The 15431-nt window shown below is 40.6% G+C and overlaps 1 protein-coding gene across 1 annotated transcript in view; it reads left to right on the forward strand.

Annotated features, from left to right (window-relative positions):
* Window positions 1-15431, forward strand: part of XKR4 (XK related 4) — a 441728-nt gene that overhangs the window by 417768 nt on the left and 8529 nt on the right. The gene's annotated exons all lie outside the window — the stretch shown is intronic.

Raw genomic sequence — 15431 nt, forward strand, 5'->3', positions numbered from 1 at the left:
GGATGCTTCAATAGCGGCCTTAAGCTCATCCAGAGTGTTGGGTCTTGCGTCTCTCAACTTTCTCTTCACAATATCCCACAGATTCTCTATGGGGTTCAGGTCAGGAGAGTTGGCAGGCCAATTGAGCACAGTAATACCATGGTCAGTAAACCATTTACCAGTGGTTTTGGCACTGTGAGCAGGTGCCAGGTCGTGCTGAAAAATGAAATCTTCATCTCCATAAAGCATTTCAGCCGATGGAAGCATGAAGTGCTCCAAAATCTCCTGATAGCTAGCTGCATTGACCCTGCCCTTGATGAAACACAGTGGACCAACACCAGCAGCTGACATGGCACCCCACACCATCACTGACTGTGGGTACTTGACACTGGACTTCAGGCATTTTGGCATTTCCTTCTCCCCAGTCTTCCTCCAGACTCTGGCACCTTGATTTCCGAATGACATGCAAAATTTGCTTTCATCAGAAAAAAGTACTTGGGACCACTTAGCAACAGTCCAGTGCTGCTTCTCTGTAGCTCAAAAGTGGCTTTACCTGGGGAATGCGGCACCTGTAGCCCATTTCCTGCACACGCCTGTGCACGGTGGCTCTGGATGTTTCCACACCAGACTCAGTCCACTGCTTCCTCAGGTTCCCCAAGGTCTGGAATCGGTCCTTCTCCACAATCTTCCTCAGGGTCCGGTCTCCTCTTCTCGTTGTAGAGCGTTTTCTGCCACATTGTTTTCTTCCAACAGACTTACCATTGAGGTGCCTTGATACAGCACTCTGGGAACAGCCTATTTGTTGAGAAATTTCTTTCTGGGTCTTACCCTCTTGCTTGAGGGTGTCAATGATGGCCTTCTTGACATCTGTCAGGTCGCTAGTCTTACCCATGATGGGGGTTTTGAGTAATGAACCAGGCAGGGAGTTTATAAAAGCCTCAGGTATCTTTTGCATGTGTTTAGAGTTAATTAGTTGATTCAGAAGATTAGGGTAATAGGTCGTTTAGAGAACCTTTTCTTGATATGCTAATTTATTGAGACAGGTTTTTTGGGTTATCAGGAGTTGTATGCCAAAATCATCAGTATTAAAACAATAAATGACCTGACAAATTTCAGTTGGTGGATAATGAATCTATAATATATGAAAGTTTAATTGTAATCATTACATTATGGTAAATAATGAAATTTAACACTATATGCTAATTTTTTGAGAAGGACCTGTATATATATATATATATATATATATATATATATATATATATATATAGATATACACTGTATATCTATCTATCTATATATATATATATATATATATATATATATATCAGTGAGACACACACCTCTCTGTGTTCATCATCACATTAAATACATTTACATTTGACCAGCTTGATTATCCTGAAATTGCCTGCGCCCCTGACAACTAATGTGCGAAAATTTTGCACGGGCCAACTAGTCTTGATATAAAGATACTGCAGATCTAACAGTGCTCTGAACTAAACCAGCTGCCATGTAGTGCTCCATATTCATGAAGTGTGCATAACCCCGCCACGCCACTGGTTGGCAGCTTTCTGTGTACACTGTATATTGACAGAAGGCTGCTAATCAGTGGGTGCGGAGTTACAATGAGCAGTTAACTAGGAGGCACAAGACACCTAGTCGTGTAGTGATAATCTCCTGATGATAAAATGCTGATTTTATTGAAACAACAACTCAGAGCCCAGTAAGTGACACATCACTGGAATCAGGCTCTCAGCCTCTACGTCATTTTGCTCTCAGATTGTATAGCAAAACTACTGACAGATTCTCTTTAATAAATTGGGCTCATACTATCTATGTATTGATATGACTACCAGTTAGCTAAGGATGTAATTCTTCGCTTCTGTAGAGAGGAAATCTTTCTGAAATGTCCAATTTTCAAAGTGGCAGAATGTCACGTTGTTGACCTTACTGCACATTTATGCTACTGATAGTGGGAAACTGGAAGAATTAAAGAGCCAAGATCAGCTGAGAAGTGACACTTGGAAATTCCTGTAAATGAAGATGTGAACATACATTACCTGAAGTGCTAGCACTGGCTGCAGGGGAGTCACAGTTTGTTAGAAAGGACTCCATAAATAACCTTGGTAACTGCATAAGTGCATCCTGATAAAGAGGTGGTTGTTTGATTGTATTGGACATTTTATTTAAAAGATGTCTTGAATTTTCACACCTAATCACATTGACTTACATTGTAGACTAAATACCAAACTTGAGTTCTACTTCTGCATCTTCTTTCAAGACAGTAGTAAAGGGATTTGATGCATCCGAATAGATAATTATTTAGAAAACTAATGTTTTGGCCAAACTCTAGTGTCTGCAAACAAACCACTTCTGCCGCTGCCTAATCAAGTACATTTGTGCATTGATAACCAGTCTATTAATTTCAATCAGCAACATGTAATGCCTCATTTTACCTGTGGAGGCACTGTGGGGGAATTAAACAGTTGCCTCCCAGTGATCCTTTTCTAACAATTAGGATAGCTTCATTAATCCTTTTTTGTTCAGCGTAATTTTTTTTCAAGACCCAGACCATAGACCAGTGTTTCCCAAACCCCGTCCTCGTAGCCCTGCAACACATCACATTTTCAGGATTTCCTTAGTATTGCTCAGGTGAGAGAACCTGTGGCAGCTTCTGATGACTTAATAATATTTCCATCACCAGTGAAGTTCTGAAAACATGCCATGTTGGGGACCGTGAGGACTGGAGTTTAGGAAACACTGTCATAGACTAACACAAGGATGATTACCTCGAAATGAGGAAAGTCTTGCCACAATTAAAAGGGGATTTCTTGGAATTTTATAAAACTTGACCAAATAGAGCAATTCTATCAAAGAAACTTACCTCTTACATTCTTGGTCCTGCAGTGACGTCCCTACATAAAAGTAAATATTAAAAACATTATTGCATAGCATATGGGGATTGAAGATAAATATTTGGTCCTTGACCTTTCCCTTTACTATGTGACCCATCCGGTGTTAATGAGAAGTATAATCTAGGGTGTCACAGAGAAGTATAGAAAGAAAATCTCTCCCTATCTAATCTCTATAATCATTTTCTTTTCTAATCACGGACCTTGGCGCGGCTGCTTCCTATGGCACCCCTTCTCCCCAAAGGCTCAACCTAAAATCATCCTATAATTGCCCTAAGGGTACCGTCACACTATAACATTTCGATCGCTACGACGGTACGATTCGTGACGTTCCAGCGATATCGTTACGATATCGCTGTGTCTGACACGCAGCAGCGATCAGGGATCCTGCTGAGAATCGTACATCGTAGCAGATCGTATGGAACTTTCTTTCATCGCTGGATCTCCCGCTGTCATCGCTAGATCGGTGTGTGTGACACCGATCTAGCGATCTAGCGATGCGATCCAGCGATGCGTTCGCTTGTAACCAGGGTAAACAGCGGCTGTGCTTTCACTTTCACTTTACGGCCGGCAGTCACTGAGTGCGGGAAGCAGACTGCAAGGGACCTGACGGACACCAGAATGTAAGTATGTGCTGTTTGTTTTTTTTTAGTTTAACGCTTGTAACCAGGGTAAACATCGGGTAACTAAGCGCGGTCCTGCGCTTAGTTACCCGATGTTTACCCTGGTTACCTGTGTGACAGCTCCCCAGCGACCACACTACGATTTACCTACGATCACGGCCAGGTCATATCGCTGGTCGTGATCGTAGGTAAATCGTATAGTGTGACGGTACCCTTACATACTGTGAAAAGTGAATACGATTTACAGTACAAAGTGCACATATATAACTGAGCACCGATAAATCATTATTAACCAATCTAGTCACTGTTTTAGCAATTAAAAAGAAACAGAAAAGATACGATACTACCTTTACTAGTCCTAATGATATAACCAACACAAGAGAGTAAGTGGCAGCAGGTCTCATAAGGTTAACATCTTTATTAGTACAAAGATAAAAATTAACAACATGAAGGATGATCATAGTATTCCTAAAAATTGGTCCAGTACACACTTAATGTATGGGGTAATATACAGTATAGTGACAGAATGGATAAAAATATAAAGTAAGAGTATTATAAATCTACCCTGCTTATGTAGACAGGTAGTATTTACATCTACTGATGTGTCCAGAAGGGGTAGGTGTGTATGACTTGTTCAAATGGCCCCTGCGCGCGTTTCACCCGCAGCTTCGTTACCTTTGTTGGTTATATACTTTATCCAAGAGTGCGTCTCTATGGGATGTTTTTGAATCTCTGCTCATATTTATGTGGGTCTTGACCAGTCCTAATGATGCAGATCCTAGCACTCCAAGTGTTCCGGCATCAATTCCAGGCCCCGAGTGCCTCGATTGTTTATCTATACATTGTACTGAGTATATCAGGGCTATTATAAAGGGACCTTAGAGAGACTTGTCAGGGAGTGGGGGAACCACAGCAAATCTTAGGGTGGCCACCTATATGGTTATGATGGAATAGGATTATAGGGCATTATATAAAGAGTAATCACTCCTCTAGAGTAACATCTGTTTAATTCAAGAGTAGTCATTTTTTCTTTCCATCCTGTGACACACTAGATTATATTTCTTGTTTGTGCCAGATGAGTCCACCTATACAGATGAGCAAATTGATTTGATCCAAATCTAATTCTTGTTGAGTTTTAGAAAATTTGCTAAACCTCGGAAATTTGCAATTCATTTCACGCAAATGGGTAAAAATGGCCAACGCTCTTTTACAGAATGCAGAAGATTGCTGCAGCCAGTGAAGGGTCACATGACCTCAAGTACAATAAATAATATGATTGTATAACTAAGCTTATCAGGGAATGCAGTGCAATATCCATTTTGGGTTGAATCTTCTTACTGAGAGTATATCACAGCTCAACAATAGATAGTAACATAGTAACATAGTTAGTAAGGCCGAAAAGACATTTGTCCATCCAGTTCAGCCTATATTCCATCATAATAAATACCCAGATCTACGTCCTTCTACAGAACCTAATAATTGTATGATACAATATTGTTCTGCTCCATAGTAACATAGTTAGATATGGGGAGTCAAAGCCATAATACTCGAATATACTGTGTAAAGCATGTGACAGAACAGCAGTTACCATCTGTTTACCCATAGCCATGACTTTAAGGGTTTGCCTCTCTATGCATGTGAAGGCTGTATTCAAAGGACTGTGAGGAAGAAACAATCTAAAATTCAACAGGAACAGATTATCAAAACTGGGAAAGATTCAATGGCATTCTGCTCCTCAAGAGGTGTGCCATGTATGACCTTGTAATCACCAACACCCTGTTCCATCTACTCACTTGCAAGAAGACATTATGGATGCACCCGCGTTCGAGATACTGACATCTCATTGACTATGTCATTGCCAAGGGGAGGGATAGGATGGACTTTGAAGTACAAGAGCCTTGTGTGATGCCGACTGCTGGATCGACCACTGCCTCATTGTGTCTAAGAGTGGGCTTCGCAATCTGCTGTTGAGGAGACCCCAAGGGCAGAAGACTACAAAGAGGCTGAATGTCTCCAAGCTTCAACGCAGAAGAGTTGCAGTAGAATTTGCCAATGGCCTTGATAACAGACTGTCAAACACACCGCATGCAGATGAGACCAGCATTGAATAACAGTAGACAATGCTTAAAGATGCTATTTATAATACTGCCCTGAAGCATCTTGGACCACCAGCCCAAAGTAACAAAGATTGGTTCAATGAAAATGACAAAGTAATAAAGCCTCTCCTAAAAAAAGCATCAGCGATCAAAACGACCCCATGTCACTAGCCAAGAAAGATGCCTTTATGAACACAAAAAGAATGGTAGAGATAAAGCTACGTGAGACGCAGGGCAGTTGATATAGCAAGAAGGCTGACGAAATCCAGGGCTTTTTAGACAGCCACAACCTGAAGCTCTTCTATGATACACTAAAGGCTGTATATGGACCCCAATCATCCAACTTCTCATCTCTACTCAATAAGGAAAGAACTAAGTTGATCACAGAAAAGAAACAAATTCTGGAATGGTGGGCTCAGAACTTCAACAATGTCCTTAATCACCCTGCCATTATTATGATGAGGCCATTGCTCACCCGTACAAGGTAGAAATCAACAAGGACCTCAATGTTCTTTCCACAGGAAGGCAGTAAGATAACTCTCCTGTGGAAAAGTCCCAGGAACTACAGTATGTTATACCTGCTGAGGTATACAAAGCAAGTGGCCTTGTCCTGAGGCATATGATGACTAAACAATTCTAGTCCAAGTGGAAAAAGGAACTGGTTCTGCAACAGCTGAAAGATGACATCATAATCCACATCTACAAGAGAAAAGGCAACTGCCAATCTTGCAACAACCATCAAATCATCTCCCTACTGTCCACTGCTGGAAAGATTTTGGCTCGCCTCTTATTCAACCACCATCTCATTGAGTAAGGTCTACTACCTGAAATCCAGTGCTTTGTCGACTTGACCAAGTCTTTCGACACAGTCAGCAGAGACTGCCTGTGGAAAATCATGGAAAAGTTTGGCTGCCCAAGCCAGTTCATCACAATCGTCCAGCAGCTCCTTGATGGTATGCTAGCGAAGGTTCTGAATGATGGTGGCGAATCGGAGGCCTTCCCATTTACAAATGGTGTAAAATATGGCTGTGTACTCGCCCAAACTCTGTTCAGTATGCTATTTTCTGCCATGTTGACAGATGCTTTTAGCAACTGTCAAGACGGAAGATGCAAGTTATTCAACTCCAAATGCCTGAAGACTGTTACAAAGGTACATGAGCAGCAGATGCAGCATCAAAATGGACTGTTTTTCACAAGCTTGAGGCAACTTTGGGCTCACTATCACTAACACTAGAAGTTATGTACTAACCTACTCCAGGAAAACCGTACCGGCAGCCATGCATTATGGTGATGATCACAGCATCAAAACAGTCAACAACTTCACAGCACACTCTCCTGCGTAGTGACAAGATGCTGAGGACCACAACAGAATTGCCAAATTCAGGGCCGCCTTTGCGAGAGTGACTGCGTAAGAACATCTGGGAAAGAAGCTGAAGTTCTACTGTGTGGTCTATAATAGCGAGGCCTGCATTGGCCTCATCAGACACCTCCGGATCTACAGCCACTGTTCCTCCTCTAAATCCTGAAGTCATGGTCATCTTTGACTGCAATGGAGGAACAGCAGCCATAGCCATATATGTGGAAGTTAGGTTGACATTACTTAGGATGTGGTTGCGTTCAAGTGCTTGAAAGGGATTGGGTACAGTAATAGGAACACTCTGAGTGTTATACACATCTATTCAGGGGCACTGGAGCACCTGTGAGTTAATTTTTTTTTAAACATTCTCCAATGCCAACGATCATCTCTAGTCACAGTCTTGGAAATGATACAGGACCAAATACTTATTTACAATCCCTCTATCATATTCTATTTAGCTTTTTTATCATTTAAGTACTTATTGGTATTTTCTTCTTGAGATAATTTAATTATGGATTTTAGATTGTTGTTGTTTTTTGCTTTGGGTGTGGCAAACAATATTTGAAAGCGAAGTAACTGGAGATTAATAAATAACTAGTTAATTTCTAGTAGCCATTGAACTTTGAAAGCTGTGCAGCCCATGAACTAAAGGCCCTTCTGCCGGGAGGAAGTTAAAGAAGTTGTCCACTACTATAACTTTTGTTTTCATAAATCTTGCTATTATGTGCCACTGAAAACATCCACTGTGTTTATTTTAGCAATATTACCTTTTATCATGCTGTAGCAGCACATCCTCAGTGCTGGATCCAGCTCTCATGGGGTCAATCGACAACTTCCTTTCTCCTGACTTATTGTGCTCTAATACTACAAGTTCCATGATGCATTGCACTGGCCTGTAAGCCCGAACCTAGTACATCCACTCCAAAACACACCCAAACCCCTTCCTCCTCTATCTTCAAAAAGATTTGTGATGTCATTACTGTCCAACCTCCTCTTTTACATTTGTCCAACCCACACTCCATTACACACAGATAGATAGATATCGGATGGATAGATAGATACATACAGAGATATATCTATATATCTATCTATGGAGTGAAAAAATTGGAACAGCATCAAATTACTACCTTACAAGGCATGCAGAGCTCTCCCGACCAGCAATCCAATGGTCAAAAAGTAATAAACTCAAAAAAAAGGAAAAGCAGCACAAAATAATTGAAAAAAAGTGGACTTTATTGCCTGAACGGCGTGGCAACGTTTCGGATGTGTTATCCTTTGTCAAGCAATGAATACAAGAGTGAGACCACATTTTATATCCAACACATACATATCTCATTAGAAAATCATTAAATATAATAAAAGTCAATAGTATTAAACAGTGTTATTGTGCATCATCAGTGTAACAGTGCAATTGTGCAAGTTACTCAGCCCATCAAACCACAGCTATTGACGGGTATTATGAATAACATACTGCGTGAAAATAATTAAAAATAGCTTAATGGCCAATTGTTATTAAAAACAAATCAGGTGTCCTTACTAACGATATTATAATCCAAGTACACTTACATACACAGCTCAGTAATGGCAGCCATGATCACGGCGTTCCCAAGTGCCTACTGCACATGTCCGTGACATCACAGTCAGGGACCCACAATTCTCTGCCCTGCAGCTGCTCAGAGCCTTCCGAGGACCATGGCACCATGTTAGCTAGGGGTGGCTTTGCCCACACGGAGGACGGAACCACATAACTATTGCAATAGCAATATAAAAAATACAGTAGCGATCCTAGTAACCCCGATCTCTGCATTACTGTACAGAATATGAAAAACATAAAAAATAAATAAAGAATATATAATATATAAAATATATATAAAAAAATTATGTACAAAATTAAACTGCTCCATACACGGTCATATGTATAAGAATAGTCTTCTCTACTCGGGAACATACTCGATGTGCCGCCGTATTTAAAGGGACCCAGACATAAGTCTGTAATACGTCACCAAGGTCCAGGAAGCCCCCCTTATTAAAGTGGGGCATCCTGACCCTGAGTAAGGAAACGGAGACCTTTGGAGGCGGGTACCCCCCGCGTTTCTCCAAACCCCTACAGTATGACACACATGACCCAATCTTTGGCTACATCTTCAACATCCCTAGAGAAACATAAAAGACCAAATGACCAAAGCAGGGTAGTTTCCTATGTTTAATTTCCAGTGACACCGGTAATATACACGCTACCAAAGATCCACAAATTTCTCGTGCACCCCCCGGGTAGACCAATAGTGTCAGGATGCGGCTCTATTTTTTCTAATATTGGGATTTTTCTAGATAAAATCCTTAACCCAATTGCTGGTTGCACGGAATCATTTGTTATGACCATGTATGGAGCAGTTTAATTGACGTGACGTCGTAATCTGGAAATTGACGTGACGTCGGCGGAAATTAGCGGCGGCTGCAGCCTGGTGGTCACGTGACCTGGACTCAGCCGTCGGCATGGCGCCGCTCACAGGCTAAAACGCCAACATAAGATATTTACAAAATTCATTAGGGGCCCCGAGGAGATACATTGGGGGGTTATTTGAAAGTAGTGGACAACCCCTTTAACTTTATTCCTCCCGACAGCCTTAGCCTTTCAGTCATAGAGGCACGACTTCAGTCACCACTCAGTACATAGTGAGCAGCGGCTGTAACCACACCCCAGCACTGACTGACAGACTGCTCTGTATTGATACACTGCCAAACCGGCTGTCAGTCAGTGTAGGGGTGTAGTTACAGTCGCTGCTCAATATGTACTGACTGGTGACTAAAGCTGCACCTCTATAACTGGAAGCCCAAGGCTGCCAGAAGGCATAAAGTTAACTTCCTCCTGACAACAAGACTCTCAGTGCAGGGGCCGCACAGCTTTTGAATGCTATTAACCTGCAGAATAACCCCATATCTGCATTTTAATTGTGTTTTTTGACATGTCAGGTTTCCTTTAATTGTTCAGAGTTCATCACTACAATTTTTACTTTTCGTACATACCACAATAAAGAATGTACCAAGGAGCTAATGTTCCTGTCACAGGTAGACATTTCTCAGTAAGAATTTGTGCCTTCACATGAACTGGTACAAAGCAGCATGGATTCTTACAAATCGCATTTTGTTGATGTTATTGCTTACATATCAAGCTCAGGTTAATAATAGCGTTAATGGTTTTGTTTCTTTGTTTTCTAATTCAGGCACATTGAATACGAGCAAATTGAATTTGTAGGAAACAAAAAGAAATAAAATTAGAAAGGATTCAAAAATAGTTAAAAAGTAGTTGGTAGAATATTCTATAGACCAGAGAAACCTCTAAATGTTTCTTAATTCTGGTTAATAGCTATGAAGGTAAAAACAAAATATTATACAGTAATAGAAAAAGTACTGCTTGTTAAACAGTCGTGATTAGATAGGAAATAAATACTAATAACATTGTGTGTCTGAAATATTCCACTAGGTAATTAGACCCATGAACAGTGCAACCTGTGTTTTTTAGCCCCTTAGGCCTTGTGCACACTGATTGTTTAACTCCTGGCTTTGGCTTTCAAATACTGAGGTAAAAAGTAGCCTAATTCTCAAAGTGTGCTCATGGCTCTAATGACGTTCCTTAGTTTTAACTTAAGGCCACATTCACATGTTCAGTATTTGGTAAGTTTTTACCTCAGTATTTGTAAGACAAAACCAGGAGTGGGTGATAAATACAGAAGTGGTGACGTGTTTCTATTATACTTTTCCTCTGATTGTTCCACTCTTGAGTTTGGATTACAAATACTGAGGTAAAATACTCACCAAATAATCGGCGTGTGCCGCCTTAGGCTTGTTTTAGGCTTGTTTTGTTTTTTAGTCTCTTCTATCTGAAAGCTACAACTTTCTTTGTTCCATTGCCATAGCCATATAATGATGTATATTGTGTAAGATAACTTTTCTTTGCGGTGGGGGATATTGAGTGGAGTAGGTAGAAAAAAAATGTAAAAAACATTGGTTTTGCAGAGTTCACTGTGTTCAATAAATGGTATATTAAAAATAATTTGTCTTTTTTTAACATTGTTTTATGAGGACTTGTTTTTTGAAGACGACTAGTGATGAGCCAGTGTGCTCATTACTTGGGTTTTCCGAGCATGCTCGGGTGTTCTCCGAGTATCTTGGGCGTGCTCGTAGATTATGTTTCTGTTCTCGTAGCTGCATGATTTGCGGCTGCTAGACAGCCTGAACACATGCAGGGATTGCCTATTTGTTAGGGAATCCCCACATGTATTCAGGCTGTCTAACAGCCGCAAATCATGCAGCTGCAGAGACTTAAACATAACCTACGATAACGCCCAAGATACTTGGAGAACACCCGAGCATGCTCAGAAATCTCAAGTAACTAGCACACTCGCTCATCACTACCTGTAGTTTTCATTGGTGCAATTTTTTTCACTTTGACAGTTTAATTATTTTCCCCTCTCCCTAAAGTTTTAATTGAAATGGGGACAGTGGTTTGTGGTGAAGACTGTATGATGATGTTCCTCGGATTCCTTTTAGGGCTTATTTATACATTATATGTCAGTAATTTTCTTCATAAGCAAAATAACGGACTCCTTTTCATCAATGTTTTTGATCAGATTTTCATCAGCTTTTGGTCTACAGTATGTGTCATGTGGTTTATGCGTTTGATATTGAAAAACTCTTGAAAGGAGTAAAAGTGCACACAATAGGGCAGTACCATTTAAAAAGACCACCGCTGAGGGGGCGGTTGCACTCACCTGGTGGTGTGCGTGTTGCACGTTATGTAGGCATTTTCCCCTACAGACACCATAGGACAACACACACAATGACCAATTCTCCATATTACGTAAAAGTAAGGACCCTGTGTGTCAAGGTACAGGCTCCATGCACTGAGGAACGGAGCAGAATAAAATATAATTTTTGTGAGAAAAAATTCAGTATAGCTTGTGTATTCATGATGTAATTCTCTACTCTTTCTAGGACTTTCAGTCCAGTGGGCGGTCCTGTCAGTGACTGACAGCTATCTCTATATGCACACTGATACAAGGAAGGCTATCAGCCACTGATAGGACTGCCTACTGGACCCAAAAAAAACAAGGATTAAATGATTAAAGCACAGTTTATACTGAATTTTTTATCACAAAATATTACATCGGTTTACTTGGCTCCTCCTGCTCTGTAATATGAAGGTGATTGGACTGCATTTTTATGTTGACAGGTTCCCTTTAAGGACATAACAGCCATAGTGGCTGGAAATTCACCCATGAACCTGCTTCATTTACTGCTCACTAATTACCTTTAATCTAGAGCACAATGTGGATCAATAACCTTTGTGTCTATTAATGTATTACCAATCCGGCTAATTACAGTTACATTAGTACGGGTCTTTGAAAAACCCTTTTGAAATGTTCAGATAACCAGGACAAAAAATGAATTATATGTTTCTTTATTCCACCTCTGACAATGATCACTGTACAGAACATAGAAATGAGAGCAAAACTAGATCATTATGTGTTTGCCTCATTTCCATTAAATAACACACTGACATATGTATGTGAGGATGATAAAACGCACAGTGCGAACGCAACCAGCCCAACATTTTATCTAGCTGTCTTTTTAAAGATGAAGGCAAAAAGCTGCTTTCCATCGGTGATTCGGGAGGCTGCTTGCACGCTCTATGGAAGCTACATGCTGCAGCAGTGACATCACAACTGGGCTGAGTGATCATGTAGATGTCACCACAAGAACACCGAGTGATGTTTCAATGCTTAGTTCATGTTCCTTTAGAAGCTGCTTTTAACTGCTGCTCAGCAAAGTGCCCTACAATATAATCAAACAGTCTGTGTAAGGGAATTCCCATCTGTTTATGCGCATCCAAAGCAGAGAGGCTCAGACAGGAGAATTCCCATACAAAGACTCTTTGAATAAGTAGCTTTTAAAGGTGCGTGATTTGGCATTGAATCATCATTACAGCATAGTAACATAGTAACATAGTTAGTAAGGCCGAAAAAAGACATTTGTCCATCCAGTTCAGCCTATATTCCATCATAATAAATACCCAGATCTACGTCCTTCTACAGAACCTAATAATTGTATGATACAATATTGTTCTGCTCCAGGAAGACATCCAGGCCTCTCTTGAACCCCTCGACTGAGTTCGCCATCACCACCTCCTCAGGCAAGCAATTCCAGATTCTCACTGCCCTAACAGTAAAGAATCCTCTTCTATGTTGGTGGAAAAACCTTCTCTCCTCCAGACGCAAAGAATGCCCCCTTGTGCCCGTCACCTTCCTTGGTATAAACAGATCCTCAGCGAGATATTTGTATTGTCCCCTTATATACTTATACATGGTTATTAGATCGCCCCTCAGTCGTCTTTTTTCTAGACTAAATAATCCTAATTTCGCTAATCTATCTGGGTATTGTAGTTCTCCCATCCCCTTTATTAATTTTGTTGCCCTCCTTTGTACTCTCTCTAGTTCCATTATATCCTTCCTGAGCACCGGTGCCCAAAACTGGACACAGTACTCCATGTGCGGTCTAACTAGGGATTTGTACAGAGGCAGTATAATGCTCTCATCATGTGTATCCAGACCTCTTTTAATGCACCCCATGATCCTGTTTGCCTTGGCAGCTGCTGCCTGGCACTGGCTGCTCCAGGTAAGTTTATCATTAACTAGGATCCCCAAGTCCTTCTCCCTGTCAGATTTACCCAGTGGTTTCCCGTTCAGTGTGTAATGGTGATATTGATTCCCTCTTCCCATGTGTATAACCTTACATTTATCATTGTTAAACCTCATCTGCCACCTTTCAGCCCAAGTTTCCAACTTATCCAGATCCATCTGTAGCAGAATACTATCTTCTCTTGTATTAACTGCTTTACATAGTTTTGTATCATCTGCAAATATCGATATTTTACTGTGTAAACCTTCTACCAGATCATTAATGAATATGTTGAAGAGAACAGGTCCCAATACCGACCCCTGCGGTACCCCACTGGCCACAGCGACCCAGTTAGAGACTATACCATTTATAACCACCCTCTGCTTTCTATCACTAAGCCAGTTACTAACCCATTTACACACATTTTCCCCCAGACCAAGCATTCTCATTTTGTGTACCAACCTCTTGTGCGGCACGGTATCAAACGCTTTGGAAAAATCGAGATATACCACGTCCAATGACTCACCGTGGTCCAGTCTATAGCTTACCTCTTCATAAAAACTGATTAGATTGGTTTGACAGGAGCGATTTCTCATAAACCCATGCTGATATGGAGTTAAACAGTTATTCTCATTGAGATAATCCAGAATAACATCCCTCAGAAACCCTTCAAATATTTTACCAACAATAGAGGTTAGACTTACTGGCCTATAATTTCCAGGTTCACTTTTAGAGCCCTTTTTGAATATTGGCACCACATTTGCTATGCGCCAGTCCTGCGGAACAGACCCTGTCGCTATAGAGTCCCTAAAAATAAGAAATAATGGTTTATCTATTACATTACTTAGTTCTCTTAGTACTCGTGGGTGTATGCCATCCGGACCCGGAGATTTATCTATTTTAATCTTATTTAGCCGGTTTCGCACCTCTTCTTGGGTTAGATTGGTGACCCTTAATATAGGGTTTTCATTGTTTCTTGGGATTTCACCTAGCATTTCATTTTCCACCGTGAATACCGTGGAGAAGAAGGTGTTTAATATGTTAGCTTTTTCCTCGTCATCTACAACCATTCTTTCCTCACTATTTTTTAAGGGGCCTACATTTTCAGTTTTTATTCTTTTACTATTGATATAGTTGAAGAACAGTTTGGGATTAGTTTTACTCTCCTTAGCAATGTGCTTCTCTGTTTCCTTTTTGGCAGCTTTAATTAGTTTTTTAGATAAAGTATTTTTCTCCCTATAGTTTTTTAGAGCTTCAATGGTGCCATCCTGCTTTAGTAGTGCAAATGCTTTCTTTTTACTGTTAATTGCCTGTCTTACTTCTTTGTTTAGCCACATTGGGTTTTTCCTATTTCTAGTCCTTTTATTCCCACAAGGTATAAACCGCTTACACTGCCTATTTAGGATGTTCTTAAACATTTCCCATTTATTATCTGTATTCTCATTTCTGAGGATATTGTCCCAGTCTACCAGATTAAGGGCATCTCTAAGCTGTTCAAACTTTGCCTTCCTAAAGTTCAATGTTTTTGTGACTCCCTGACAAGTCCCCCTAGTGAAAGACAGGTGAAACTGTACAATATTGTGGTCGCTATTTCCTAGATGCCCGACCACCTGCAGATTTGTTATTCTGTCAGGTCTATTAGATAGTATTAGGTCTAAAAGTGCTGCTCCTCTGGTTGGATTCTGCACCAATTGTGAAAGATAATTTTTCTTGGTTATTAGCAGAAACCTGTTGCCTTTATGGGTTTCACAGGTTTCTGTTTCCCAGTTAATATCCGGGTAGTTAAAGTCCC

Source organism: Ranitomeya imitator, chromosome 6 (genome assembly GCF_032444005.1).
Source record: "Ranitomeya imitator isolate aRanImi1 chromosome 6, aRanImi1.pri, whole genome shotgun sequence".
NCBI classification, from domain to species: Eukaryota; Metazoa; Chordata; class Amphibia; order Anura; family Dendrobatidae; genus Ranitomeya; species Ranitomeya imitator.